At 39.5% G+C, this 27,744-nt stretch overlaps 1 long non-coding RNA gene across 4 annotated transcripts; it reads left to right on the top strand.

Moving 5' to 3' along the window:
• The first annotated feature begins 216 nt into the window (after positions 1-216).
• LOC142053236 (uncharacterized) lies at positions 217-27,347 on the top strand. 4 transcript variants are annotated; one of them, XR_012659147.1, is made up of 7 exons: positions 217-503; positions 1,266-1,409; positions 2,059-2,233; positions 4,120-4,212; positions 12,159-12,302; positions 20,937-21,427; positions 26,979-27,347. It is a non-coding gene; the product is annotated as an uncharacterized LOC142053236 (long non-coding RNA). The 4 variants fall into 4 exon arrangements; XR_012659143.1 differs by lacking the exon at positions 217-503 and having other exon boundaries at positions 698-1,409; XR_012659148.1 differs by lacking the exons at positions 217-503; positions 1,266-1,409; positions 20,937-21,427 and adding an exon at positions 11,119-11,309.
• Positions 27,348-27,744: the final 397 nt, after the last annotated feature.

Below are 27,744 nucleotides of genomic sequence, written 5' to 3'. Positions count from 1 at the left end.
TTCCTAGCATACACTTAACTTGATTCCAATTCTGGAACTAGTCCAGAGTAGAGTGCCTGAATATTTGATGCTTTATGTGTGGTTGAGCTGTGTGAATGGACGTAAGCTTACTCTGCCTATTTCAGGTACTGCTAGCACTGAGCTAGGAAGGAGCCAAGTGATTTCTTTATGCTAATTTTCACCACAAAGTTGTTGTGGACATTTTATTCTTTCCAGATAATGTTGATGAGACATTATTTGCTTATTGGATTAGAGAATCAAAAGATTGAGTGCTAGAATAAAGTGCTAAAGACCCCTAAGTCACGAGGACTCGATGCGATTCATTCATTCAGTGGTTCTAAAGGATGAAGCGGCTGATGTGCTAAGAAGGGTGCATTTCATTAGGCTGAGAAGCTGTGCCAGAAGACCAGAAGCTATCAAGTGTTGTACGTACTGTACTTCTAAACTGAACGCAAGGAGCGGATCTGGAATTTGCAGGCCAAGGATTCATATTTTAATGCTATGTAAGTAGATTTGAATACTGAATGGATAGTCAAGTCGTTCTGTGAGCACAAGGCCTAACAGCACCTAGCTTCCTATGCAGTTGTATTTTAGATGTAATGAAAAGTAGCAGCTGCAGCTGGGGTATTTATAATGTGAGTCTGCTACGTATGTGCTTGCTTTCTAATAACATGGGCATATGCTGCAGCCTCTCCTTCAGTTTGGGCAGTTTATGGGTTGGTCTTCTCTATCCATCAGCCCAGTACTTGGACTTCTGAAGTCTCTGAATTCTTATTAAACTGGAAATGACTTTTGAATTTTCATTTTTGACAAAACTATTTGAAATCAGGTAGTGGATTCAAAAGTTAGAAAGGGTCAGGCATAACCTAGGCATTCACATTAAACAGCATTAATCTCTCTGTCTTTGGTTGTCTAAACAATGACCTCAGTTGGTTCTGTCATTAGCGGAAGAGAGATGCACCCATATATACATTTGTATGCATAGTTGGTCCCACCTTCTGAAATTTACAATGTATGGCCTCTGGCAGGAAACTGTAACCCAAGCAATTTTGGTGTCGTCCTACAGGCACTGGTTCTTGGTGCAGCTGTGGGGACGGTGAGCTGTGATGCAGAGATGGAAAGGAAAGATAAAGCAGTCCAAGAATACCCTATGCTGCTTTCAGTGGCAAAGCTGTGATCTACCTTGAAATTTATAGTAGTTTCTGAAGTGCTGACATTTGTAGTGGCAATTAGCTGTGTGCTCGTTTCTTCATTTTTCCCTCCAGTTGTATTAGCACAGTCATTTGTGTCATCATGCATTGACTTGGATAAGAAGATTGATCCTGACTTCAAGAGGAGTCTATGACAATCAGCAATTTTTAGCCCAAGCTAGTTCCTCGGTATGGTACATTGAGTGGCTCCACCAGCAGGTACATCTGCACAAGGATGAGAATTAGCAGCAGGACGGTCATCTGTCATGTCTGAACTGGCACTCTTACCAAAATACTTGTTCATCAAATTATGCTTCTAGAATCTGTCTTGGAAGTCATTAATCTTGTCCTCAAATAAGCATCCAAAGCAACAAACATTCTGTAAAATCAGAGAAAATTGTGGGGAGCTCGAGGGCAATCTTCTACGGCTGGATATATTAGCATAACAACGGTAGATGTCATTCAGTAGCTGCAGTCACAGAATAATTCACAGTGCAAGGCATAACTTGAACTACTTGAAAATTCTAAATTACAAGTAAATGTTCTGCAAAAATACATGTATCATTCTAGATGCCCTGGTGAAAACTTCTTTGTAGTGTGCCCACTGTAAAAGAAACAGCCCTAAAATTTATTGAAATGGTTTTCCACAGCAGTGTTAAATGGAAGTTCTTTACCTGGATGTTTCTGCTCAAATGAACTGTCCATCTGGTTTAATTAAGCCATTTATTCTCACTTTATCAATCAGTGCATATACATATCCTCTACGTGTTTTTAAATGTTATTTATCAATAACAAGTCCTTGAAAACTAAGTAAAGTATTTTCAGGAGAGTTTACACAAAATAAAGCCTCTGTATTTCTTGCTTTCAGTTCAATTTCTTCAGGTTATCTGTAAATTTTCAATAATGGCAATACCTTCATTCTGCCATTTGGAGGAGCCTGTGCCACAGAATAATGATCTGAGGAAAGCTCACTTATTTGCAAGGAAGAGTCTTCATTTGGGAAATAGTACCGATGTAGCTAAGAGGTGCTTTGTCAAGTTCAGGTAAGTGCTTTTTCTTTTTTAATTTTTTTTTAATTTATACTTATTTGGGTTTTGGTAGGCTGGCATTTCATTTGAATTAGCAAACATGCGGTGTCATGTCAGAGCCTGCCAGCCTTTGTGTTGGTCATTTAACACGTAAAATATGGTGAAATGAAAAGGCACATGCAGTAGCACACATACTTATGAGATGCATGGAGGGAAATTGTTGTCTAGAAAATTATTTTAGCATAATTTATTATCTCTGGAGTAGCTGTTGCGGATAGAGATTATGATGATCATTATGACATAATTCCCTTTTGCTACAAGTTCCTTTTCAGAGTTTTCTTATGTGCTGCTTTATTTTCTGAATTCAGTATTTTGCTAAGCCAGAGTTGTTGCTTTGGAAGTAAGTGTAAATAACTAAGTCTCAGATCATTGAAGGGAAATAAAAAGGAAGTAATGGTCAGGTTTTCACAGCTTGGAGTACCTTTAAATTTTCTATTGAAAACAATCAGCTTTTGAATTTTCTGCCAGTCAGAATTTTTTTCTAAAATGGATCCTTAAATCTTGGCATGGTAACACTGGATCAGGATTTAATTTTAGATGAATGGTTACTGTATGTTGTGTTTATTTTTTCTAGACATCCAGTTATTTTTTTAACATAATAATGACTTCACAGCAGAAGTTGGTTTATAGTCTTATTCTGCATGGGAACTGTATGCAATGTACATTCAATAAGAAGTGTTAGCAGTGGAATAATAAAACAATTATGAATATTTAAACAGGTACTTGAATTTCTTTTCCTGTGTTCTCATTGCAAACTGTGGAGGTTCCATCACTGGCTATGGGTTTGGTGTTTCAACCAGCAATCAAACAAGTGATAATTTAGAAAGAGGAAAAAAAAAAAACCCAACCAAAACCCCAACCAAATAGCTTCTTACAAGAAAGGCAGAGGACAGTTTGTCAGCCTGTTCAGTGGTGCACACAAATCTAGGACCTTTTTATGTTACCTGTCTGCTCTGTTGCTAAATTAATCATTTGCATATATAAAAATGTATCTTAATAGATGCATATGTGATTTGAGAAGCCTTAACAAAACCATTTGTCTTGTTAAAAATCCTACAGAATTAAATGTACTAGATTTTTAAAATTTAATACTATCATATCTTTTGGGTCCAGAAACAGAGGCTCCTGTTCTGCACATTTTTGTGCACATGCTTAACTTAATACCAATCTCATCGTGGTACAGTACCGATTTTCACAAACTTCAGTGATGTAGAAAGAACAGTACTTTTTTAGTGTAAGCCTTTAGTCTCCTTATACTTAGAGAAAATATGAAGATACTATTTTAAGTAAATGTTTTATAAATTTAATGGATAACTAAAAATTATAAACTAGTTAAGAAAAGTTTTTGAACTGTTAGTAGGGTACTTCAAACAGGGACAGCACCAGTGAAAATGAGGCTGTTGCTTCAGTGAGGTTCTAAAAGTTGAAATGCATTTAAATGAAATAATCACAAAAGATAATTCATTCTGGAGATACTTCTTAATTTTTCTGGTTTTATTTTGCACTATGAATGCAATTAATAGTGTCCACCAGATACTAATTTTTTTAATGCTTTTTTATAAATGCTACAAAATTATAAAAACTGAGGGCTTGATGCATCTGAATTTATTTTTAGTATATTTAAAGAACAATATTCTTAAGCTTAATAGGTTTTCCTGTTGGTGAGAATGGCTTCTGGCAGTACATGAAGTCAAACTGTTATTGAACACAGTTCCACAGAACCCAAAGTGGGACAAGAGTAAAACATAAAGCAAGTTCATTATTATACAATAGTAATGCTTATGATGTCTATAATATGGATATTGAGAGCATCAAGTGTATTTTTCTTCTGAATCTTTCAGCAGAACTATTATTGTTCCTAGCACAACCTCCCGTACATGGACAAAATTGGGTTTTCCTCAAAGAACAGAGTCCTGTATCTGAAGAGTATGAAGGTAAGGTATTTGAGATTATATTATTTTGGTGAGCAGTTAAAAGTAATTTCAATGACTTGTAATGCACACAAATATATAAAAATACTTCATTTATCATGTATCAAGCAGGCTCAAATGGTTTATATCAGTTTCTGTTTGTTGTTTTTCCTTTTTATCTCATGGGTGGAATTTCTGAAAGTATTCAGCTCTGCTTTCTAAATGTGTTTTTCCTGAAATCAACGAGCTGATCTGAGTGGGAATAAAGGTTGGTTTATCTTTAGTGAGACAAAGTGAAGTCATCACTAAGTGATTTTGAAATCCCATCCTTGAAATACTAGGTCTTTGACATTCAGTGGGATGAGAATCTCAGAACAGACTGACTGCTGGGGTCTCCCAAGATACAGTTCAGACAAATAACTTCTTTGGAGGAGGAACTTAAAGGTTTCTCCTTTTTTAAATTATGATAATTAAGTAGCAGAGGGTGCAACTTAAACTATAAATATTAATGTTTGCATTTAAAATAGATATGCCTATATTTGTGAGAGGATTTGTTAGTTACAGTTTGAGCATTATATAGTTATCTAACATTTCATCAGTACTGTTTCTAAAGACTATTTCTTTACTGGCACAGAACATGAATGTCTAGTTCTATTCCCAGCCACATTTTTATCTTATTTTCCAACATGTAGCTATGAGTGTTTAGCTAGTTCAGCTACTGCAATTTCCATTTTGCAAAGACAGAGATGTCTTTTGGTAATACATGCATAATTTAGAAGTAACAGCTTCTATATTGGAGTAAGCGTTAGGGGCTCTCTTCAGATCATGGGATTAACTTGGTTTGTTTCCTGCTCCAGCTGGTCCCCACTTTCTCCAGGGAAAGGGTAGCTCGGTTGTTTCTGTTGCAACAGCCCAATGCAGTTTGTAACCTAGAGCCTTAAAGTCACCCGGAACTGGTGCTGCTTTACTTTTATTTGTGCTCTTGGAAAGTACAGTGGTGCAGCAGGTACTGCTGCCTCAGTAGTGGAGGCAGGAAACTTGGCAAGGAACAGGGTGCACAATGGGAACGGGAACTCTTATGGCCACCTCCAGTAATCTGTCCTAGTCTATCACCCAGGGTCCTCTTTCACTCTCCGTTTTTGGGGGGAAGGTGGAAAATAGTTCTGTAATCGGTAGAAAAAGAACCAGAAGTTTTCATATTCAAAAAGCAAAAAGTTTTTCTTCTTGCCGTGGTTTAACCTGGCAGGCAGTTAAACACCACACAGCCGTTCATTCACTCCCCCCTTAGTGGGATGCGGGAGAGAATGAGAAAAAAGATAAAGCTCATAGGCTGAGATAAAGACAATTTAATAGGACAGAAAAGGAAGAGAAAATAATAATAATGATAAAAGATTATACAAAACAAGTGATGCACGATGCAATTGCTCACTACCTGCTGACTGGTGCCCAGCCATGCCCCCCTGCCAACTACCCCCAGTTGTTGTTCAGCATGATGTCCTATGCCATGGAATATCCCTTTGGCCAGTTGGGGTCAGCTGTCCTGGCTGTGCCCTCTCCCAGCTTCTTGTGCACCTCCAGCCTCCTCACCAGCAGGGCAGTATGAGAAGCAGAAAAGTCCTGGACTTAATGTAAGCACTGCTCAGCAACAACTAAAACATCAGTGTGTTATCAGCATTATTCTCATCCTAAATCCAAAACACAGCACCATACCGGTTATTAGGAAGAAAATTAACTCTGTCCCAGACAAATCTAGGACAATTCTGCATGATAGTGTTTCAAAGAAAAAACATTAAAGCTTTGGGGACTTCTATTTTTAAGACTTACTTCCTTGACTTCTTCAAAAACAGAAAGACACTGTAAAAGATCAGTATTTTAAGATCAAGTCCAAGAATAAAAACAGTATTTTAAGAAAAAAGATTACAAGAAATCAAAGAAATACATGTATTGCCTTTTAAAAATATTTTAACTTCAACAAAAACCATTAACATCAATGAGATATTTAGGGTGTTCTATGTTCAGTTCTAGAGGCAGTATAGATTGTGAGAGAAATGGGTGCATCTGAGGTAGATCATCTGGTTTAAGGAAGTAAGCAACTATTCCTGCCAAGCAATTGGTTAAACAAAACTATGAAAATACAAGTGTTTTCGTAGTAGCTCTTTAAGTGGAAGAAATATCACATGCTTGTAGTAAGGTGCATGTTTCTTCAGGGGTGATGGAAAATACAGATTCTATTTTTTTTCTTCCCTAGACAATTTAGTAATCCCTGTAATTCTTGTCACGGTTGTACTAAACAATTGGGGACAAATTTCTGCAACTCTTGAATTTGTAAAGTTAAATAAAATCTGAGCAACAGTTACTAAGAGTTCTTGCTAATTTAAAAAAAAATCACATAGCATACAGCAGATTCAATCTTAGAGGAGTGACATCTTTTAAGAGACAGTTGACATTGCTGTAGGTAAGTATGTGCCATTAGAACTACAAATTAGAAGCATGGTATCTGAGCAATATATAAGCTGTGCACATACCTCTTTTTGTGCGTAGCACATTGCTGTATTAGTGTTATGGAATACCTGTGTTCCATTTCTCATCAGAACACAATCAGCTTCCTCTTCCCTGAGACTTGGGACTTGTGATCCAAGAATGTCTGAGAGAGGGCTTGTTGGCTATGAGAGCTGATCTTAAACCCTAAGATATTGCTGTATAGCTTAACAGGAGTGGATAACACCTAACAAACTATGCTGGGTTTGGTTTCCAGCATCATGATATTCTTTTTGAAAGCAGGCCCAGAAGTTTATTGTCTTGATTACCAACATCCAGCTTAAATGGTCCAAGCCTCTTGGCTCCTACCATTTTAATGTTGTCTTATTGAGCTGTTTGGTTACATTTTTGAGGGAGCAGAACTCTTCTGTGCCTTATCTGCAGTCTAGCTATGGGAGTTCCAGGGTCTTCCAAGAGAGGATCTCTCATTCCTGACGTGCTTACCAAGAACAGGTGCTGAAGCCTGTGTAGTGTCTTGAAGATTAACTTCATTATCCTACTGTGGAATGGGTAATAGAGTATGTTAGGTAGTACAGCTTCCTGGTTGCTTGGTTTAACCATACCCTATGGCTAGAACAGTTAGTCTGAATTACCATGTCTGTTCCAAAGATAGTAGAGGCTGCAGCACAGCACAAGGAAAGAACTACAGAGGAGTATTCTCTGGATCAAGAACAGGATACATTTCCTTGGATTCAGTCCAAGTTATGGAATACCATTTTACAGGATACAAATACTGTACTTGGTATCAAATAAGGACTCCAATCAGCACATCAGAGAGGGATAGTCAGTGACTTGAATTTCATTTCGTGAAGCACTGTGAATACAGCAGTCATTTAGAGACCTAGCTTTGGGACTCCAGATATTTCAAAAGGACAAGTGGTTCATTTGAAGACACTCTTAAATTAAGGGGCAAAATATTACAGTTTGTAGATTGATGAAGTGCCCTCTGCTTTGGTTTAGTTAAAGACCACGGTTGGAGACATATCTTTTTGCTAAGTTCTACCTGTTGTTTTCACGACTGCTTCTGGAATTGATTTGCTCTCTAGCTCATCGATGAATATGATCGTGATTCTTTAAGCAGTGTCTGTCTTGGCACAGCATTCTGCTTCTAAATGCCAGGTGATGAGGGTGTTTACTTCAGAATCTGGCTTGTTTCTGCTACTGCTCTTTCTCTCCTCCATTTTTAGAGACAGTGTCTTTCATTGCACCTCACTGTGGACTGAATTCCTACTGGACCATTTAATCCTGGGGACATCAGTTGTATATGTTTCCACCTTACAGCCTTTTTTATCTTCAAAGTGCTCTGTTAACTATTTATAATGAGATAATATTTCTATACAGAGGTGTTATGTTTGTTTAACAAAATTTTCTGTATAAGTATGCCCTTCCTATTTATTTATAACAGGATACTACCGTTCCGAGGATTGTATTGTTGATTTTTATTTTCAATTTTTTTGTTCTTACTGAGGCTGACCAACTAGCAAACAAAAAACCCCAGCTTTTAAGTACCTCAGTTTACCACACAGATCCATCCCTAAGATTAGAACAAGTTATTAAAAATAGATATTTTACTTAAAAAAAAATATATATATATACACTAAAAAGCTGATATGTCCTCTGCACTCGCCAGAATGATGTGGCAACCAAGAGAAAGCTTCCACAAAAACAAGCAGCCACCCTGGTCTCAGGCTGCGGGGCATGCCAGAGCCTTTCACTGGTGATGGAGGGCAGTAGTGAGAACAGCTGTGTGAGGTGTGACCAGGTGGACGATCTGCTCAGCTTGGTGGCAAAGCTATGACAGGAAGTAGAAAGGTTAAGGAGCATCAGGGAGGCTGAGAAAGAGATAGACTGGTGGAACCATGCTCTGCTGTCCCTGAGACATAATCAGGAACAGCCACCAGAAAAAAAAACAATATCAAGAGGATCCTGTATCCTCCCCCTGCCAAGCTGAAGGCAGTAGCTTAAAGGGAAGGAGTGAATGGAGGCAAGTCAACTCTTGGGGCGTCAGGTGAACCTCCTTACCCTCCTCACTTTCCCAGGTGCCTCTGTACAACAGGTATGAGGCTCTGGATGTGGAAAGCCAGTCAATGGGTGACAGTCTGTCTACACCAGAGGTGTCCCCAAGGTCAGAAAGGCCTAGCCCCCGTATCATGACCACCTCCGTGAGGCAAAAAAGATGGGATATAGTTGTAGGCGACTCCCTTCTGAGGGGAACAGAGGGTTGAATATGCAGGTCCAGATGAGGGCCACAAAAATGGTCAGATGGATGGAACACCTCTCCTCTGAAGAAAGGCTGAGAGAGTTGGGTTGTTTGGCCTGGAGAAGGGAAGGCTCTGGGAAGACCTTATTGCAGCCTTTTAGTACTTAAAGGGGGCTTATAAGAAGGATGAGAGACTTTTTACCAGGGCCTGTAGTAACAGGCCAAGGTGCAACAGTTTTAAATTTAAAGCGGATAGGTTTAGATTGGTTGTAAGGAAGAAATTCTTTACGATGAGGGCATTGAGACACTGGGACAGGTTGCCCAGAGAGGTTGTAGATGCCCCATCCCTGGAAACATTCAAGGTGAGGCTGGACAGGACTTGGAGGAACCTGATCTAGTGGAAGGTGTCCCTGCTCACTGCAGGGGGGTTGGACTAGATGACCTCAAGAGGTCCCTTCCAACCCAAACCATTCTATGATTCTATGATATAACTATCAGTACTTTCTGTGTGCTAGCTAGGTTATGGTTGATACAGTCATTATTCTTAATGAAGCACATACAGTTCACCTTCGACAAGCAAGTCACTACTCTAGACACTTCACTTTATCCCAAGATTTCTGCAAGTAGGGGCCTTATTTTCAGGATAGAGGGAGACAGGGAGACAAAACCATGCCTATATGCTTCATACGGTTTTCTGAGTTTCAGAAACATAATTGATACATTTTCTAGATTCATACATTGTAACTTACTTACATTTAAATGAATTACTGAACTTCTGTCCTGCGTATATGCATTTATCTTGAGTCTGGTTTGGAAGGTATTGTAGAGTAAGTCATAACTAAGGATGAAAATGCATTCTTGTTTTATCAGGTGATTCTGGTGTTTTAACTCAGTTGTCTGGGAGACACCATTCATAGTGTGCGAAGGGGAACACACGGGTTAAGACTTCTCCCCCCAGCTCTTTTCTCTTTTAAGCAGTACTTGGGGATGTAAGTAAAGTTTGTTCCTGTAAAAGCAAAAAGATTATTTTAACAGTGCAGTCTGAATTTGCAGATGCTGTTTCAAACAACCAAATAAAGTATAGATAGTAGTGGAAACACTATTGTGCAGCTGAACTAAAGGGATTTTACTGGTAACTATTTGCCTGTTATTGTCACTGGCAAGTCAGAGAGAATTTCCAAAGCTGTAGTCTGGCTGAGGAGGAGTAATTGCTTTTATGTGTATTTTTCAAGCCAAAACATACACTTTGTTTTTACCAAGAATCAAAATTATCACAGCATTGTTGCTGTAAAAATTATGTTTAAAAGTATTATGAAAAGAATAGTGACACCTGAATGGCATACAGCAAATTCTTGTCAGCTGAACTCCTGACAGGATCTGGCAGAAATTCAAAGTCTGGTTTGTTTCTAGTAATTCCATTAACATTTCAAAAGTTGATGACATCCTGGGAATTACACAGGAGGGATAATTTTTTGAGTTAAGAATTAGTACTCTAAAGCTTTGCCTGCACTAGGAATATTGCAGCTACCTTGCAACAGGTAAATGGACTATATCTGAGACACTAAGTTCTCTGTCAGACGTTTTGCTACTTTATCTGTACTGATATAATTACTGTAGCAGCTGTCTTTCCCCATAGTGTGAATAGAGCTGTATCAGTATAAAACTGTATATATTGGTAGCTTATTTCCGCATAGAAGGAAACAACCTCAGAGGGCTGGCCCAGTTCCAGAAGTTGTTTTTAATTATATTGCAGTTGCTATGCCTGTATAAGCTATTTGTATTGGAGACCTTATACTAGAAGAAAGTTACTTCATTCTAGTTTATTTGCCCTTATCCATAGAGCCCCATAAAAGGTAACGCCACTTCAGTTTCGTAGGTTTGATTTGCCTCTGTGTTCAAACTTGCCCTTCACACAGACTTATCTCCATCTATGCTAGAGGTTATAAACAATTAGTGTTTTGACAATAAAAATGCATCTTTCTTTCTGATATAAACCTAATCTATTCAGTTAATACTAGAACAAGTACAGTTTACTGTGAACAGTTAGAATATTTCCATCTGGCTGCATGCACCAGAGCCTATAGAGCAACCACCCCCTCCCTGTCCCCCCAAATCCTAGCTTAACTCTGTTGTTCACTATTGAACACCATGTTTAACATACTCCAACCAAACTTTCAACTGCTGTTTTATAGATCAGTGTCTTGCCTCACTCTTCTGCTGTGTACATGAATCTTGTCCAGTATGTATTACCTAAGAAAGAGTTAAAGTTGAAGTCAATATCAGAACTTGAATCACTTGCAAATAAGGATGATCTGCATGCGCTCATTCTATAAAGATAATGTTGAGCAGATTCAGATGATTCCTGTTTAAAACCCTGCTGCAGGTGAGGGAGATCTTGATCCCATATTCAAAGGTGGGGAGGGGGAGGGCATGATGGGGAAAAGACTGCAAATCAGTATAACCCTTCTGCTCTAAGCCTGGGAGCAATAAAGGACCTAGTCAGAGAGTAACTAGCAGGAACAGAAAGAGCAAAAGCCCAGGGACCTTTGACCATTCAGAGAACATTTGCTAGCTTTAATTAGCTGTTCTCTGTCCTATGCTCATTGACTGTTTGTTCCACTCTCTCTCCTTCAATCCTATCTCTTTACTTCTGCTTCAATCCTGCTTACTTCATGTGCTTCCCCCACCCAATCTGCCCTCCTTACCCTCCTTCCGTTTTCTTTGCAAGGAAAAGCCACCCCCAAAATAGAACTACTGTTACATTTAGTACAATCATGCTGTTTGTGAACTTTTCCCCCCACACTGTCTTATCTGTTTAGACTGTTGGTTTTTGTATAATTGGGGACCTTTTACTGTCCTGTTTATGCACTGTCCAGCATAATGAAACTTCAGTTTTCATTAGTCCTTAGAAGACCTTAAATATGATTAAGAATAATATTCCTTTATCCTGCTTTCTTATAACAAATCACTTCTAGGCAAATTACTATCCTTAATGAGATGAGATATGCGAGATTTAACAGGATAAGACGAACTTTGCTCTTGCAGTTTTTCTATAGGTGAACTAGTGATTTAAAAGTATAATGTTATAATTGTGGTTATATTACAGTCCAGCATACTATGATGAACATTTCAGAATGAATTTTATATTGACTATGTTTGCATTGCACTTGCAGTGGTTTGCAAATTGTTGGTTTGTTTTCCATGTTTTACAGTTTTTAAATTTGCTTTCTAGAAACCATTTTGGTAGGTGCGGGTTGCTTGTCAGAAATCTCTTCCAAAGCTTGACTGCAAAATGAGCAGGGTACTAATGATGGATATGAATGGATATCTTAAGGATAACAGTGGATATGGCATCTTTGAAAGCAGTGGGATTCTGGTAAGAATTTGCATGTAATTTGTTAAACAGCACGTGATAGTTCTTAGTAAGTATGTTTGTATATCTCTCTGAAGGTTTGCCTGATCATTTAATGAAAATTTATTCTAAAATGTGAAAAGTGGGAGGATTGCTCTATATCATGCAGTATTTTAAATTCTGAAACAGTGTACAACAACTTTAGTTTACTTAGCAGTGACTTCTTGCACATAAAACTAGTTAAAGTATCTTTTTAGAAAAGTAAGTTATTTTACAGAAGTAGTTAGTGGCCACTTATGGCTCACTGTTAGCCTGTTTTTCTGAACATTTAGAACTAAATATTTTTGAACTGTCCTTTAAAAAAAACAGCTCAGAGTATACTCAGAGAATGTTATAAGTAACCTCTGGTGGCATATTTCACCACTACACATAGAACTGTTCTAACAGGCATTGCATCCAACTTTGCAGGAGATATGAAACGTTTATGTAATTATTGACAAATTACTCATAGCCGGAAACTTTTAATCCTCGTATAGGTTTAGAAAAAAAAAAAGTATAATGGCAGCATGCTAAGTTACTGTACTGGTTCTACTTTGTTGGAAGTTTCACAGTATTTAAATAATGTACACAATTAGCAAATGGAAGTAGAAACATCATAGAAGTTGTACTCTAATTACAGGGTAGTAGAAGTGGTTCCTTTTAACTTGGTCTTTGAAATAGCTTAGGCCAACAACTCCTTAAGCAAAAATTCTTGTTTTCACCAAAACCAATTATGTTCTTATCAGTGTATACTGATACACTGAAATTCACAAATAATTTGGGCCTTTGTTTTTCCTTCCTACTCTCTGAATCCCACTGGTGGTTGGTATTGCAGTAGAACTGTTCTGATAACAGCTGGCAGTTCTTAAAGCTTCTTCTTAAAGGTATTTTGAGGTCCTGGGTACATATGCACTATGTAGTAATGAACAGCACAGCGATTTGAGCGTTCTTCTTATGAATTAGTTTCATAGCTGAAGTAGCTGTTCCAGCAGCATGCTACTTCTGGTGAAATTAGGATTTTAACAGACCTCAAGAACTCTTAATTTTTCTCAAGCCATGCTAAAAGCTGTGGTGGCTCAAGAGCTGATTCACAAGCAGATTAGGCATTAATTGGATGGACGATGTCTGTCAGAGGGTTGGTGGTTAATGTCCGAGAGTGGTAACAGCATTCGATCCACTGTGTGCCTGTCAGAGCCCTTGGCCCTGTTGAGAGGCAAGGATAAGGAGCTCAGTTGCGTTGTGTTAACACAGATACCTCCTGTGGGCACCTGATGAGAACAGCAAAACTGTAGTTTACCCTGGGTAGGGAGGAATACCAGCCTGGCTGACAGAATCCAGTTGCACTGTACTCTGTTCCACAGCATAGACATGTGCCATAACTTAACTGGTACCTAAGGCAGCATTAATTAAAACAGACTATCCTCACTACGGTATTGGGAGAAGAAGTACGGAAAATGCCTGGTAGATGAATTCCTGAGAGATCTGTGGCCAGACTCCAAAGGCCTGATATAAACGCACAAGTTAGACCTGAAAAGATTAACCTAAGCAGCCTCCTCATTTGAAATTAGATTGGTATGGAAGTGACTAATAGTGAGTTCTATTTGATATCCCTTTCTGCAACACTCAGCTTCTCATTTTTACTTTCTAGGTGGGTGGGAGATAAAATCTGGCCTGCAAAGTGCTATGCACTCATTCCAGTGCCAAAATGCAAAACACATCAGCAACTATAATGTAAGGGCATACTAGGTTCCTCTAGCTGCACCGGACAAATACCCATGCTAGATACATTAATATAAGCTTATAAATCTGCTTAGATGTATTTATAAGTAGTTTTTTAAACTACTGTGCTTCTGTAGGCTATTGTAGTAACTTGGGATGAGGAAGTTAGGCTGCTCACACCTTTTTTTGCCGGGCTAATCTTTCACTCTGATTCATTGCATGGCAAGTGTTTGATTATTTATTTGATCTGTTTATATTTTAAACCAGCTTTTGGGGGGGGGAGGGAGGGGTGAGCTCTTAGTTTTAAAGCCCCTCAAATTCTAAGGACAATTTCAATCAAGAAAAAACTTGTTTGCAGTTTCCATGTCGCAGAGGTATCTTACCTGTAGTCACAGTAGTTATAAAAATCAAGGATGGCATGTCTTTTTCTGTTGATCTTTTCTAAGGTGACTGTACTGACTAGTATTGTTTCAAATAAAACCAGTTAAAACAAGTGACTGACTTGTAAAAGAGTTGCCTGTCCTTTGGTGTTTAATTCCTCTTTTGCTAAATCATTTTTGTGATACTGACTTTATTTGTGACACTTTAGTAGGTGGAAGCCTGAGGGGGAAAATGTTATAGTTCTTTCACAATTCATTAGTTTGTGGATGTTTTTGTTATGCTGTTTCCACTCTGAATGACTCATGTTAAACGAACATGCCAGCCTGAAGGCATGCCCTCAGTGCTGCAGCCCACAGTGAAACTTGATGCCATTACATACAGAAGTGTGGAAGACACTCATACCCGTTCAAATCCTTGAGAAGTTTTGTGCACGTTGGTCGTGTGCTATCAATTACTTTCTCAACGTACTCTCTTTTAAAAAGCCGTGTCTTACCATGTCTGACTGCTCTTTTTCACACCATTGATTTGCTGGGTTTGTAGGCTACGTCTGTCATGTGAGCCTAAGCTGGAACTGAGAAACAGTGATTTTTTGCTTTTATCAAGCGGCAGTTTCAGTGTATTCATTTTTGCACTATTTGATAGGAGACTATAGAAATATCTACTTTGTATTGCCACCTGTGTGTTTTTGTAATGATATAGACCGACTCAGAAATGCTTTTATTTGGGAAGGTGATAGCACAGATCTAATGCTCTCCATACTGTGAAAACGCTAACTAGAGTGAAGCAGTGGGCCTCTGGTTATTTTAGCTCTCCTTGAATTTTAGCTTTCTTACTGATTTAATTTTTCCTTGTTTAATAAAAATGTCAAAGACAAAACAGATTAACCTATTGACAGCATCACATGAATTGTCACCTATTACAGAATCTTCATACAGCAACACTCCAAGAAGCAGGTGTAAAACTGGCCTGGGGTTCCAGTCCTACATTTCTTTAATATCTGTAATATAGAGACAGATGTGCACTCACAGCAGAAGGGTGAGAGGAAGGGTTTTGAGAAGTAAGGGAAGTAAAATTTTTCTGATATTGTTTTAAATCTTTAGAATTTTTTTTTCCCATGTGCTATGTAGTAGTGTTAACTATAATGGTGGGGGAAAGTGTTTTAAGATTTGTTTTTATTTCTTATTACCCTACTCTGATTTTGATTGGCAATAAATTAAATTAATTTCCCCAAGTAGAGTCTCTTTTGCCCGTGACGTGAACTGGTGAATGATCTCTCCCCGTTCTTATCTCAACCCATGAACCTTTCATGGTATTTTTCTCCCCTGTCAGTTGAGGAGGGGAGTGATAGAGCAGCTTTGCTGGGCACCTGGTGTCAGCCCACCACAGTCCCCATTGATTTGTATATTGCAAATATGTACATAGCTCCAGAATTTTTGTTCTCTGGATGACAGACCTGGGGTTTTGATAAGAATAAGACTGATTGTTGATAGAATAGATACAATATCATAAGGCAGGTACTTTTGCTTTTAAATAATATTCCTGTTCTACCATGAATAACACTGAGTGGAGAAGTTTATGCCGAAGTGAACAGACACATTCTTATTAGAGTGGTCTTCCCATACATTTTTCACTTTACGCTTCTTGTGTCTATACACTGGCTGTGAGTCTTTCCATCTCTGTCCCTATTCCTTTTCAAGAGAGGCTATTGATTCTCACCTAACTCTACTTCCACTGATGTAGAACTGGTCTGTCCATCCCTTCTCTGGTTTGGGCTGCAAGAACGTAGACACATGAATGAAAACTGCGTGGAACTATTAACAAAATCGATCACAATTTCCACAGGCAACACTGAAGGGCAATAAAAGTAGCCATTTCAATCCTGTTTCTAGTTCTAGCACCCCAGGCCAAGCTATATCAGGTCACTTAAGGATGTCTGGCTAAGAGTATAAAGGTACAAAAATATAACAGGGTACTGTTTCTTCTTCAAGTGGTGTTGAGGGATAAGCAAGGAGAGGAAGGAGGTAGCGAAGTGAAAATACATCAGAACTTGCTGCTCTGGCCAGGCTGATGTGTTGGAGAGAACGGGGTGTTGATGCAGAGGGCAGCATCTCTGCCTTCCTGGGAGGCTGCATTTACTTTTACTAAACCTAAGCAGCAACAGCAAGCCAGAAACGGAGCAGGAGGGGATATTCCCCACGTACAGGTGTAAAGGTGCCTCACCCAGGCTGCTCTTCCTGCAGTTTTCTTTGTTTCAGAGTATTTGGCTTGTCAAGATTCTTATGCCAGGAGAGATCCGGGACTAGCTGACGCAGCAGCACATACACTTTAAGTCCTGCTCTCACTTTTTTACTTTCCTGTGCTGCGTGATGAAGATGCGCGGCTCTAAGGTTAAGCTTAGGGGCTGAGCTTTGAGGATTTCATCACGGTGTCTTATAAGCAGCGGCAGGTTTGACGTCAGGTGCTGAACGTACTGACCTTTTCCTTTTCCCGTTGGATCCTTTAGTCCTCTCCCGGGGCGCAGATTTCCCCCGCGGCTGAGCACAGCTCTGCCACTCCCCCAGCGCACGGGGGTGTTGCACAAGAGCTCGTTCAAGTGGCCTCAGGTTCTTCTCCGTGAGATTTGTACCCGAGTCCGGCGCTGCCTTGGGCCAGCTGGCAGCGCCGTCAGAAAACGGTCCGGCCCTCGACCCGGTGCCTCCCGCCAGCAGAGGCGGCGCCGGCCGGGGCCACGGCACGGCACGCGGAGGGGGGTAGGTGAGAGGCCCTCGGCGGCGTTAGGACCCGGCCGCGGGGGATACGCGGGAGCGGGGCCGGGGCAGGGGGCCGCGGCGCCCCGCGGACCTTTACCCGCCGCGCCAGCTGCTGCCGGCGGGGCGGGGCGGGCGGCGCGCCCGCTTCTCATTGGCTGCCGGCGCTGCGACCTGCCCGCCGCGCCGCGCGCTGCCCGCGATGGGCCCCGCCCCGCCCCGCCCCGCCCCGCCCGGGCCTGCGCCGCCGAGGGCCGCTTATGGCCGTCGCCTCCTTCCTCAGCAGCCGAGCTGCCTCCGCGCCAGGTCCGCGGTCGGTGCCGCCTTTGTCGCCGCGTTAAGCCCCCTGTCACCGGTGTGCCGCCTCCTTCCTGTCCGCCCGCGCGGCGCCTCGGCGGTGCTGCCCTCCTTCCCGCGCTGCCGGGCTCTGGGTTAGCCTCTCTCCCGGGTGCGGTCTGGTTTAGCTGTCAGCTGTTCAGACCTGGAGTTGTCTTTTACTGTGTATTTGAACCGTGCTTTGAGCAAACGGGCTTGTATTTGGAGTGCCCTTGTGTTACTGTAGTAGTTACACAGTTGTACGTTCCGCTAATGCAGAGCAGAGTGCGCTGCGCATCGTCTGGTGCTGGGAACGTGCCTTCATCTGTAATTCCGGGCCATAGACTAGCATGGAGTCACACTTTCTGCCTAGAGCTTTTGTGTACCTTGGAAAAAGATGCATAAATAATTGTAGGTGAAAGCATTTAAAATAGCAAGGAATATTTTGTTCATTCCAGGAAAATAATTTGCACAACATACAGACCAAATGATAAGTGCAATCTGAAAGTTTACGATGTGAGCTGAAGTAGATCTTCCTTTAATGGATATACAGTGGGCTGTGGCAAATGTTCATGTTCAGAAATATGCTTTGGCTAATATTAAAGCACCTTCTCCTTAAAGCCTACGTGATATTCACGCTACAAGACAGGTGGTCTATATGTTCTCTATACAACTACTGTGTATCCTGCTGAGCTCTTTGCAGCTTAATGTTTAAAACAAGATGTTAAGAATAAAAGACTTCTGGTCATTAAATTAGAATTAAAGGAGAGTAGAAGCTGATATATTATCTTACTCTTGGCTTCTATAGTGCTTGTCACAAAGTAATGGCTCTCTTAAACTGTACATTAATCATCAACAACAGGTTCAGAAATGCCTGTTTCAGTCCAAAATCTTTTACTACCAAGTAAATAGCTTTCATACTATTGGAATGAGGAAAGAAATGTCTTTAACAAGAAATGCCTTCACATCTGAATGAAGTTAGTTTATACCTTCTCCCCCATGTGTTCAGTGTATTGCAATGCCCACCTACTTAGAAGGAAAGAAGTGGGGGGGCAACTTTGCAGGTAAATGTACGGTGAAGTATATTTCAAGTTATATACAGTACATACTTTCAAGCATATAATAAAATAAGTTTAGAAAAGCAAAACATCCCTTTTATTTTAGGTGATCAATATTTGTCAGTGAGGTATGTTATTAAAATGATCACAGGGAAAGCTGTACAACTAAAAGGTACATCAGGCAAGTGGCAATTCTTCTACTCACAAATTCACAACCTGTGTCATCTGCAAAACAGTGAGTGAAACAAAGGAAATAAATTTTCTGTTCTGATTTCCTGGTGGTGAATGGCCTGCTGCTTTTGGAACACAGGCAAAAGGTATGCTGCCTTTTGGATTCAGGAATTCAGAAATACTGCCTTACTGCGACCTGTTGGCTTGCTTTTATGCCAGACAGCTTTTCTGTCATTGCAGACAGTAAGGCCTTCTCAGGCCCACAGCTCTACATCCACTGAAATTCCCTTCTCTAAGAGAACCAGTGTCCTTGCCAACGTTCAAGTGTCGCTGCACACGGTTTCTGTGGCTATTTAAAGTTTCTCAGTTTCTCTCAACCTGGTACCAGCTGCGTTCTCTCTCTCTCCAAGAAAGAGTTCCCAGGTAATCTTTTTGGCTCTTTGTGCTGTGTCTATTATTGACCTTTTGAGTCTTCATTCATACCCTCTATTGTACAGCATGTTCCTTCAGCCATTTATTTCTGCCCTGTTTACCTGACAGAGGCACTGGTTAAACCATGAAGTCCCATCCTTGCTTTGGCAGTGCTGGCAGCCTCCCCTTCCTGTTCCCCCTCTACTCCCAACCCCCAGACGTTGTTATATTCTCTTTACCTTCCCAGATACAGTGGAAGAAACTCAAACAAAATATATGAAGCTCCATCCTTATGTTCTCTTTCATTTTTTAACTTGCCCATCTTAATAAAATTAAGACTATTTGCTCTTTGTGAAAGAATTCTAATTTTCTGATTGTCTTTGTAATGACTAATACAGTGGAGTAATGTGTTTTCTAGTATGTGCTGTGACAATATGCATTTCAGACTAAAACAGGATGATCTAATCAAGATAACCAAGCAGTGTACTGGTGGTGTACTAAGAAATTAGCACTTAAGCTATTTCTAGCTCCCATGTTTGTGGGTGATCAGTAAGTAGTCACTTTTGGGGTGCTTTTTAGCAAGATCAGTGGTGAAAATCCTTGTTAAAACAATCCTTTAAAAAGAAAAATTTTTAAGGGGAAAAATGTTCAATTTCAGGTCTTTGTAAAATAAACATCTGAGAAACTGGCTGTGATTGGAAATCAGGAAAAATACATTTGAGGTGAACCTGCAGTGATAGAGAAAATGAGTTTATAACCATGCTGATTTTAATTTTTCATGTATTTGCCTTTATTGCTTACCTAAGAGCTTAAAATGTCCAAATAATAGTTGTTTGAAAATCTTCTATTGCTATACTGTTGTTAATGAGCAGTTAATGCAAACTGTAGGAAAAGTTAGGGTGGGATTGTGAATAGTAGTTCAGTAATGAAATGAAGTTGCTATTCCCTTTTTTAAACTGATATTTTCACATAGGAGTTACCATAAGACATTTTCTTGTTTCATTATTAAATACATCCTGATGCTTCAGTTGATGTTAACTCCAAATAAGTTTCTTCCTGATTTCTTTATGTAGTAACTGGTTTGATCTATACTAGTGTTGATAGGGACATTGCATTTACATTAACAACTGAATTTCCTTGATAATCAATACGAATAAATTTCATATGAGGTGAAAAACATTTCTTTTCATCAGTTTTGAATTTTCCAACTTTGGATGTTTCTCATTATTTTTTTTCTTGTGCTATAAGATAGCAAGGATAGAAATGTCTAATCAGAGCATTTATTATGTTTTATGTCCACTCATAACACTCTTGATTTTAAACTTGCCAGTTTCTCTTCATATAATATTTTCAGTGTTTATCATTGTTCACATTTCCAACTCTTTCTAGTTCTTTAGTATCCTGTTGGAGAAGGGGTGACCTGTACCTCGTGTTTTTTTCTGGTAAGGTCACAGTATTGATTTTTATAATCCTATTACGCTGGCTTTCTCCTAATTCTTTTCCATTGTTTAAGCAGCCTGTTTTATTATTCTTATTTTGAGTGTCACAGCATATTGAGCAGAGATTTTCACTAAACTGCTGAAGTGGTGCCCTAGTTCCTTCCTGAGGCCAAGGCATCTGGTCTTCTTTCCCATTACAGCATAACTGATCTAATGAACAACTTCCATTAAACAGTGGCAGTCCTACCACCTCCCTTGCACCTGACGCTGGCATTCATCAGCCCCAGTGATCCAGTTCACGGAACTATACCGTTAAAAAAACAGTCCCAGTCTTACCAGTAAAGGGTTGCTTTTTCTGTTGGTTTGCTCCCCGAGCAGGTTTACCAGTGATGGCTGCTGCTGTGGCTGCAAGGAAAATAGAGGAGCACGTGGTGAAGGAAGGAGGAGGTAGAAGTACAGAACGTATCCTTTCTGCAGCGATCTGCATCAGATCAGTTTAACTAACATAAAACTATGCGGAGAGTTTAACAGAGGTATTAAGATCGGTATGTATGCAGGACGGATGGAAGTGTGTGTGTAAGCATAAGGAGGAAGAGTGAAACACAGTTAAAGAAATGGCCTGTACTGGTGACGAAAGACACCATTTCCAGGACACCATTCCCAGCAGTATTTGTGTGCCACAGCATAGATAACTTGCCAGCAGAAGACCTTGCATCCTCACAGCAACAAGTTGTCGTGTATCACATACACCATTCTTTTTCCTGTTAGCCGAACAGAAGAGACTGCAGGTGTACATTTCAGACCTACATGACAAACGAGGGAAAACAGACAATGAGCAGCAACATGGCCTAAGATTTATGGAAGGCAAGGTAAGCAAGATTCTGAGGCGAAGAACTACCTTGTCACAGCTGAACCTGAAGGATATCCTAAAAGATCTGCTCAAAAAGCTAGTTTTTTGTCGCTAATTAAGAACAACTCCAGAAATGGGGTGAGGGCTTAATAGCTGATGGCCCTTGTCCTCTGTTTTGCACCTAAGTTATCCACTCCAGACCATCTGGACAGATCCGTCTTGGTGCTTGTGAGTAAGTGAGTGTAAGAGTGTGAGTGAATTAAATCTATGGGAGAATGAATGTCAGTGGGTGACCAACTGACCTGGAGCTTCTGTAGGTAACTGGTAACCTTCCCCTTGCCTAACATATTTTTATTACACTAAGTTCCCTACAGTTGTGCCGTTAGTTTGAAACCTCATAAAACACAGACTGTTTTCTCTTGGGTTTATTTTAGTATGTGTTTGTCGTCTATCATCATTTAAACTTGATTTGGCATTTTGGGGGCCCACTTACTCATTTTGGTTAGATGAGAGTTTTCCATGATTCTGAGTGACCTAAATAACTTCAGATTTTATGCCGTAGTATTCAGTCACCCCAGTTTCTGGATGATTAACAACTATACCATAACATAGGATCGAATCAGTTCTTTTGAAACACATTGCAGTTAACTCTTTACCATTAAAGGAATTTCTTATAATTAAATTGATCATTTAATGCAATATTTTGCCTGGTTTGTTCTCACCAGGTTTTAATCTATGGCTGTCTGTGTCTTAGTTCTTTTTGTTTGCTTGCTTCAGGGGGAATTCTTTTCTTGCTTCAGGCTTTGAAAGAACTTATTTTCTGTTATCTGGGTGAGTAGATCCAGAGCAAGAACTAGATTGTCATCAGTAGTAGTTGTTCTATTCTATTTGTTTTGTACATGATGCCTGGTATGACTTTTGCTTATTGTTTTCACTAGGATTAGATTTCCAAATTTGTGTGAGACTCCTATTTGATTCAAAAAGCTTCTTGAAGCTCATTGTTTCTTCGTAATGTTTTATTATCTTTGTCCCAGAAAATAGCATATTTTTGGAGACTGAGACTTTTTCTTAGCATATAGGATATATCTAGGGGTTTTGCTTCCTTAGTTTGGGCTTTAGGGACCTTCTTCATATTACTGTAATCTCCTTTTTAATAGGGTATATTTAAAGTTCAATAAGTGTTACAGGGAGAAGCGTGTATTGTGGGGCATGAACTCTTTGCATATATGAAGGGGCTCCTTATATTTATTACTTTTACTTTACCAGTCCTACATTTTACCATTCTCTTATTGATTGTTTCAGAAACTAGCTTATGACATCTGTCTCACACATGACACTGGTTTCCATGGTTTGTTTCCCCTACCCTGCTTCCTCTGCCAAAAATTCTGTGTGCATCCTGGATCCACATATACCTTTCCATCACTCTTATTCTTCCTTGTCTTTCACTGTGTGGAATTGTCTTGAGGATTTGCCCATCATTCAGCCTGTGGAGAAAATCAACTGGTTCCAGCCATGAACACATTCCAGCTCTTTGTTATAGCGTTAAGGAATTTAGAAAACAACAAAGTTAAAGTTGATGTATACTGTGCATCTTCTACCTGATATGTGTGCATAATTCTATGATAATTGCATGATCAGGTACTCTTTAATAAATTAGTTTATAGTCTATAAAATAGCCTTTAATAAAACAGTCATTGTAAGACCATTTTTGCATTATTGTCAAATAGGGTTGTTTGGACATTGAAGTTCCTGTGATGCTAGGCACCACACAAACACAGGATGAAAAGATTATCTGCAGTCCTAAATGTTTGCAATGTAAATATAATATAGCTGAATAGAGAACATATACACAGATGACAAAGGAAATACTAGGAGTTGAGGGGGAACATTCGTATTTCAGGCATCCAATTCATGTACCTAAACCAAAAGACTGATCTTCCTAGGCCATTTCCACAGCTTATCCAGAGACTCCTTCAGAAGACAGTGGAATACGTTAGCAGTTCCTTCATCAAAATCGCGTTCAACAGCAGCCTCTCTGCGTTTACTGTATAGAGGAGGATCCATCTCCTACATCCCACACTTGCCTACTTTAGATACTTAAAATTAGGTGGTGTGTATATACCTTCTTATCCCACGTTTTGCTCAGAGGGCCTGTGGGGCATCTTAGTAAGCTGAATTTCAGAAAGACTTTGAAGAAAAGCAATGAAGAATGTTTACAGATATTTAAGGGAGTTTCCCTAAAGTGTAAGGTGTAAAACAGGAAAAGGTGTAAGAGGTTTGTTTGAAAATACAACATGTGGGCGAGAGAGGAGCTGGAAGATGGACTCCTGACACTAAATGACAGGTGGCAGATATGAATAGAAGAGACAAAAGAAGCATCTGCAATTTTTTTTTTCCAGTAAAAAGTTGCGGGGGGGGGGGGGGGGGGCTGAAGGTGTTCTAGCCCAAGACAAAAAAATAAACAAATCGGACAGTATGACCTAATGTCTTTTCAGCTTTACGTTTCATGAAAATTGGCCTAGCTTCAAATGCGGGCAAACCACAGCTGGCTTCCTGGTGATGATTAGGGAACAATAGGTGCTGTGGTGATAAGCGAGGAAGGGCCTTGAAAGCGAAGACAAGTTACAGAGGAGAAGTCAGGGAGAGCTGTGGAGACAGTGCCGTGTGCTCCAAGTGATCGACTAGGAAAAGAGTCTTTGCAGCAGTTTTCTGAATGAATGCAAGTGGGATTAGGCTGCTTTTCTCAAAATCAGAGAGAAAAATGTTCCTGAATCAAAATGTGATGATGACGATGACCTGACTGAATGCTTCAGTTGATTGGAAGAATTAAGAAAAATACCATCTTGGAAACGTTGCACTGAAAGTATCTGCAAGTTATTAATATGAATCTGAGGGTTTGGAGTAAATTTGGGGTCTAAGGTGATCCTAGAGTTATGTGTCTGAGCAATAAGCAGGATGATGGTGTATCTGCGCAGCTACGTGTGTGTCACCAGCAATTAAATCTTTCATGTGAAAACTTTAAAGATCTGACCTCCAATATAATTGTGTTATTTATTATTTGGAGTTCTTCACTCCTATGATTGCCTCCCACGTAATATTATTCAGAATATTTCCCCACCTGCCACCAAGGACTGGACATTAATTGTTCAGTTGATTTGTTTGTTGCAGTGGGGTGGCTAGCATGAAATGGCGTGTTTTGCATTTGCTGGGAAGGCACTGATCTTTTCATTTGGTTTATAGTAATAATGAACACCGGGTACAGTAATTTATTTACAATTAAATTATTAGGTCAAATCATCTAATAACTATACTCCATAGTACGTCAGTAATAAAGTTAATTGACTCAGTACTTTATTCTGGTCCTGCCTGATGATGTAAGAATTCTCCCCAGCAGGAGGAGGTGCTCAGTTTGCTTGAGGCTTTTATAGCCAGGTCCCATACCAGCCACAGTCATCCTTTCCTTCCCCCTTCAGCATGTCCCAGAACTCACAGGTTGAAAAGGGGGACCAGAGAAAGGACAGAGGAAATAACATCTGCTCTTGGCTAATTTTCCATTGGCATGTAGTCATATGGGCACGGTAGCAAACAGGTGTGAATTAGAAGTGTTTCTAAGCTTTTCTCACTTAAATCAGAGATGAAGCAACTTTCATATCAGGGAGGCATAACCTGAAGAAAAACCCCAAACAGCTTTTTATTTTCTTTCTTGTTATTTTTATAGTAGATACATTTCCACCAGGTGTGGAGATATAAACTGTTAATGCATTTTTGCAAGAGGAAGAAGAAAGATTGTCTTAGGTGTCCAGTAGTTAGGTGTCCAGATTAAAATGTTAAAGTATGTAGTATGCTTGGGCAAGAGAAATTTAAAAATTGCCTTTACTCAGAAATATACCTCTTTGGAAAGGAATTGCTGCTGGGATGTGCTTTCTGCCCCCGTCCTAGTGTGCTTACTGAGCAGCAGCCAGGTTTTAGTCTTGAACTTCTTGAGATAAAATAACCAAAATATGACACTATATTCTAAGTGTGGTGTCACAGGTTCTTTATCGTGGACCAGTTTCTGACATTCATGTGGTATACAAGCAGGAATTCAACACTAAAATGGAAATAAAGGGGATTTATATCTATCCTGAGGTAACACCAACACTAAGAAGACAAAACCGTTGCTTTCTCCCACAAATTTTGGAAATCACATCTGTCTTGCATATCTGTGAGTTTCCTCGTGTATAAGTAGTCTGAGTAAAATCAGTGACACATCTTGGCAAAAAGAGCATCTTAATGTCCATGTGCATAGTGAATAGAAAACTTTGTATATAGTATTTTTTTCCACCTGGAAGTCATAACAATTTGAGTTCTTACTCCTCCATCAGTGCTATAGACAATTCAGTCTCTCTTTCAGTGAATTTCAGATGTTCATGTCCTCACATATCTTGGAATAATTTTTAAACTTCTTAATTTACTTCATGTAAAGGATCTTGCTGTGTCTTGAGCCATCAAGTAGGAGATACAAAAGTAATCAGAGATAGCTGATTCTCCTGAACATATTTTTTTGACAGAAAGTGTGTTTATCTTGATTTGTCTGGTTACATGATGATCTCTGAAGACATAACTTTACTATAGTGAAGGGAAGAACAGCATCATGCTCCTGGACAACCTCATACTGTCTTTGGTCTGGCTATGTTAAAGAGGTGGTACTGGTAAAGGTACAAGGTGCAGCAGAAGGCATGGACCTGGGGTCAATGATAATTGATGCTGCTGAAGTTCAGGTGATATGATACTCCACTGTGTAGCCTGTGGCTCTGTGTGCTTGTTCCAGCATAAACCTGATATTCCTGTAGTGTCTTCGCTGCTACTGTCACACATTCCTATTGTATTAAAGCCTGTATTTCAGTAGCCAAACCTCCTTACAAAGCAGACATTTTTTGAGGCGGTGCATTTTCTCATTGGCAGTTCTGTATGGGACTAGGTGTACGCTACCATGAGCTTTTATTAGTATGTTGGGGAGAAACATCAGCATAAGAAGTGACTTCATCTAACACACTGCCAAACTGGAACTTCTCACAACCTTCAGATGGGCATAACAGTGAATGTTTTCATAGCAATAATATTACTTTTTGTCAGTTTTACAGTGCTTTAAAATATGGTAAGATTGTCTCATTTTAGTTTTTGCCACCACATTACTAGGAGGCTAAAATCTACATGTCTAGAAAAGAAGAGTTGATGAAGACAAAAATATCACCTTTATTGACTTTAGAGCACTCTCTTTTATTTAAAATAATAAAACAAATTATATATAAATATGAAAAAGCAGCAGCACGCAGGAGGTGAGAAAACACACTGTAGGTACTTGTGTTTGCCTGAAGGGGAATATGCTGAAATCAATTAATGTTGTATGAACATCTATATGTAAGATACAACTGTAGCCTTTCCTGTAGCTGCAGCGTTTTGTGGTAAAAATGTAAATCTTGTAATGGTCTGACACTCAGATTATTTTTCTGGGACTAGTTTGGTGTCTCTTTAATTAGAGCTGAGCACTATGTTACCTAATTTCACCCTTTTTCTATTTACATATTTAGGCCCTAATCCTGCCACTGGATTTGTTCAAATGGACCTCAATAGCCATGGGGCATGACTGAGTTGATGGGACTGTGGATGACTGCAAGTTTCTACTCTGAAGATCTGATTGTAGGCCTGAACCTAAGTTTCTATTTAATTTCCCTTTCTGTTTGCTTCTAATTCATGAAAATTATCCTGCAAAACGATATTGTCTTTGAGTCTCGTGCACATCTACTTTAGTAACATTCAGACACTGTGTGCTTGGGATTTTTTCAGATATTGTTAAAATATTTCTATTGTGTCATGTGCCAAAAACTCATGATTGCTGTGATTATTGTGTTATATTTTTATATTCAGTGGCTTCCTACCTAAAACGGAGGAGATCATCACCTGTGTTTTCAATTGTGGTATTTCTCCTAACTCAGATTTTCAAGTCAGAGTAACTGTTGGTACTCTATTCTGGACATTTTTTAAGATGTTGGTAGATTTGGTTTTTATTCTTTGGGTGCAAAGTACATCTATTTTATTTTATTTTTCAGTGTGCTACCTTCTTAGTAGCCTACTATTCCTGGAAGCTTTCAATATGATGACACACTGTGATGCAGACCAATAAAATAAGTAGGAAAAGGCATTAACTTTTACTAGCTCTCCTGTTGCTTTTCTATTTCTGTGGCCATGGTTAAATGACATACTATACAGCTGAGAGTGAGAATATTTTTATTTTTGTGAACCAGAGAATATCTTTTGTTTACCCCGAGTGCTGTTCCCTGTCCTATTCCATATGAC

This window comes from Phalacrocorax aristotelis, chromosome 1, assembly GCF_949628215.1.
Source record: "Phalacrocorax aristotelis chromosome 1, bGulAri2.1, whole genome shotgun sequence".
In the NCBI taxonomy this organism is placed as follows: domain Eukaryota; kingdom Metazoa; phylum Chordata; class Aves; order Suliformes; family Phalacrocoracidae; genus Phalacrocorax; species Phalacrocorax aristotelis.
This window is presented reverse-complemented; position numbering and strand designations above follow the sequence as displayed.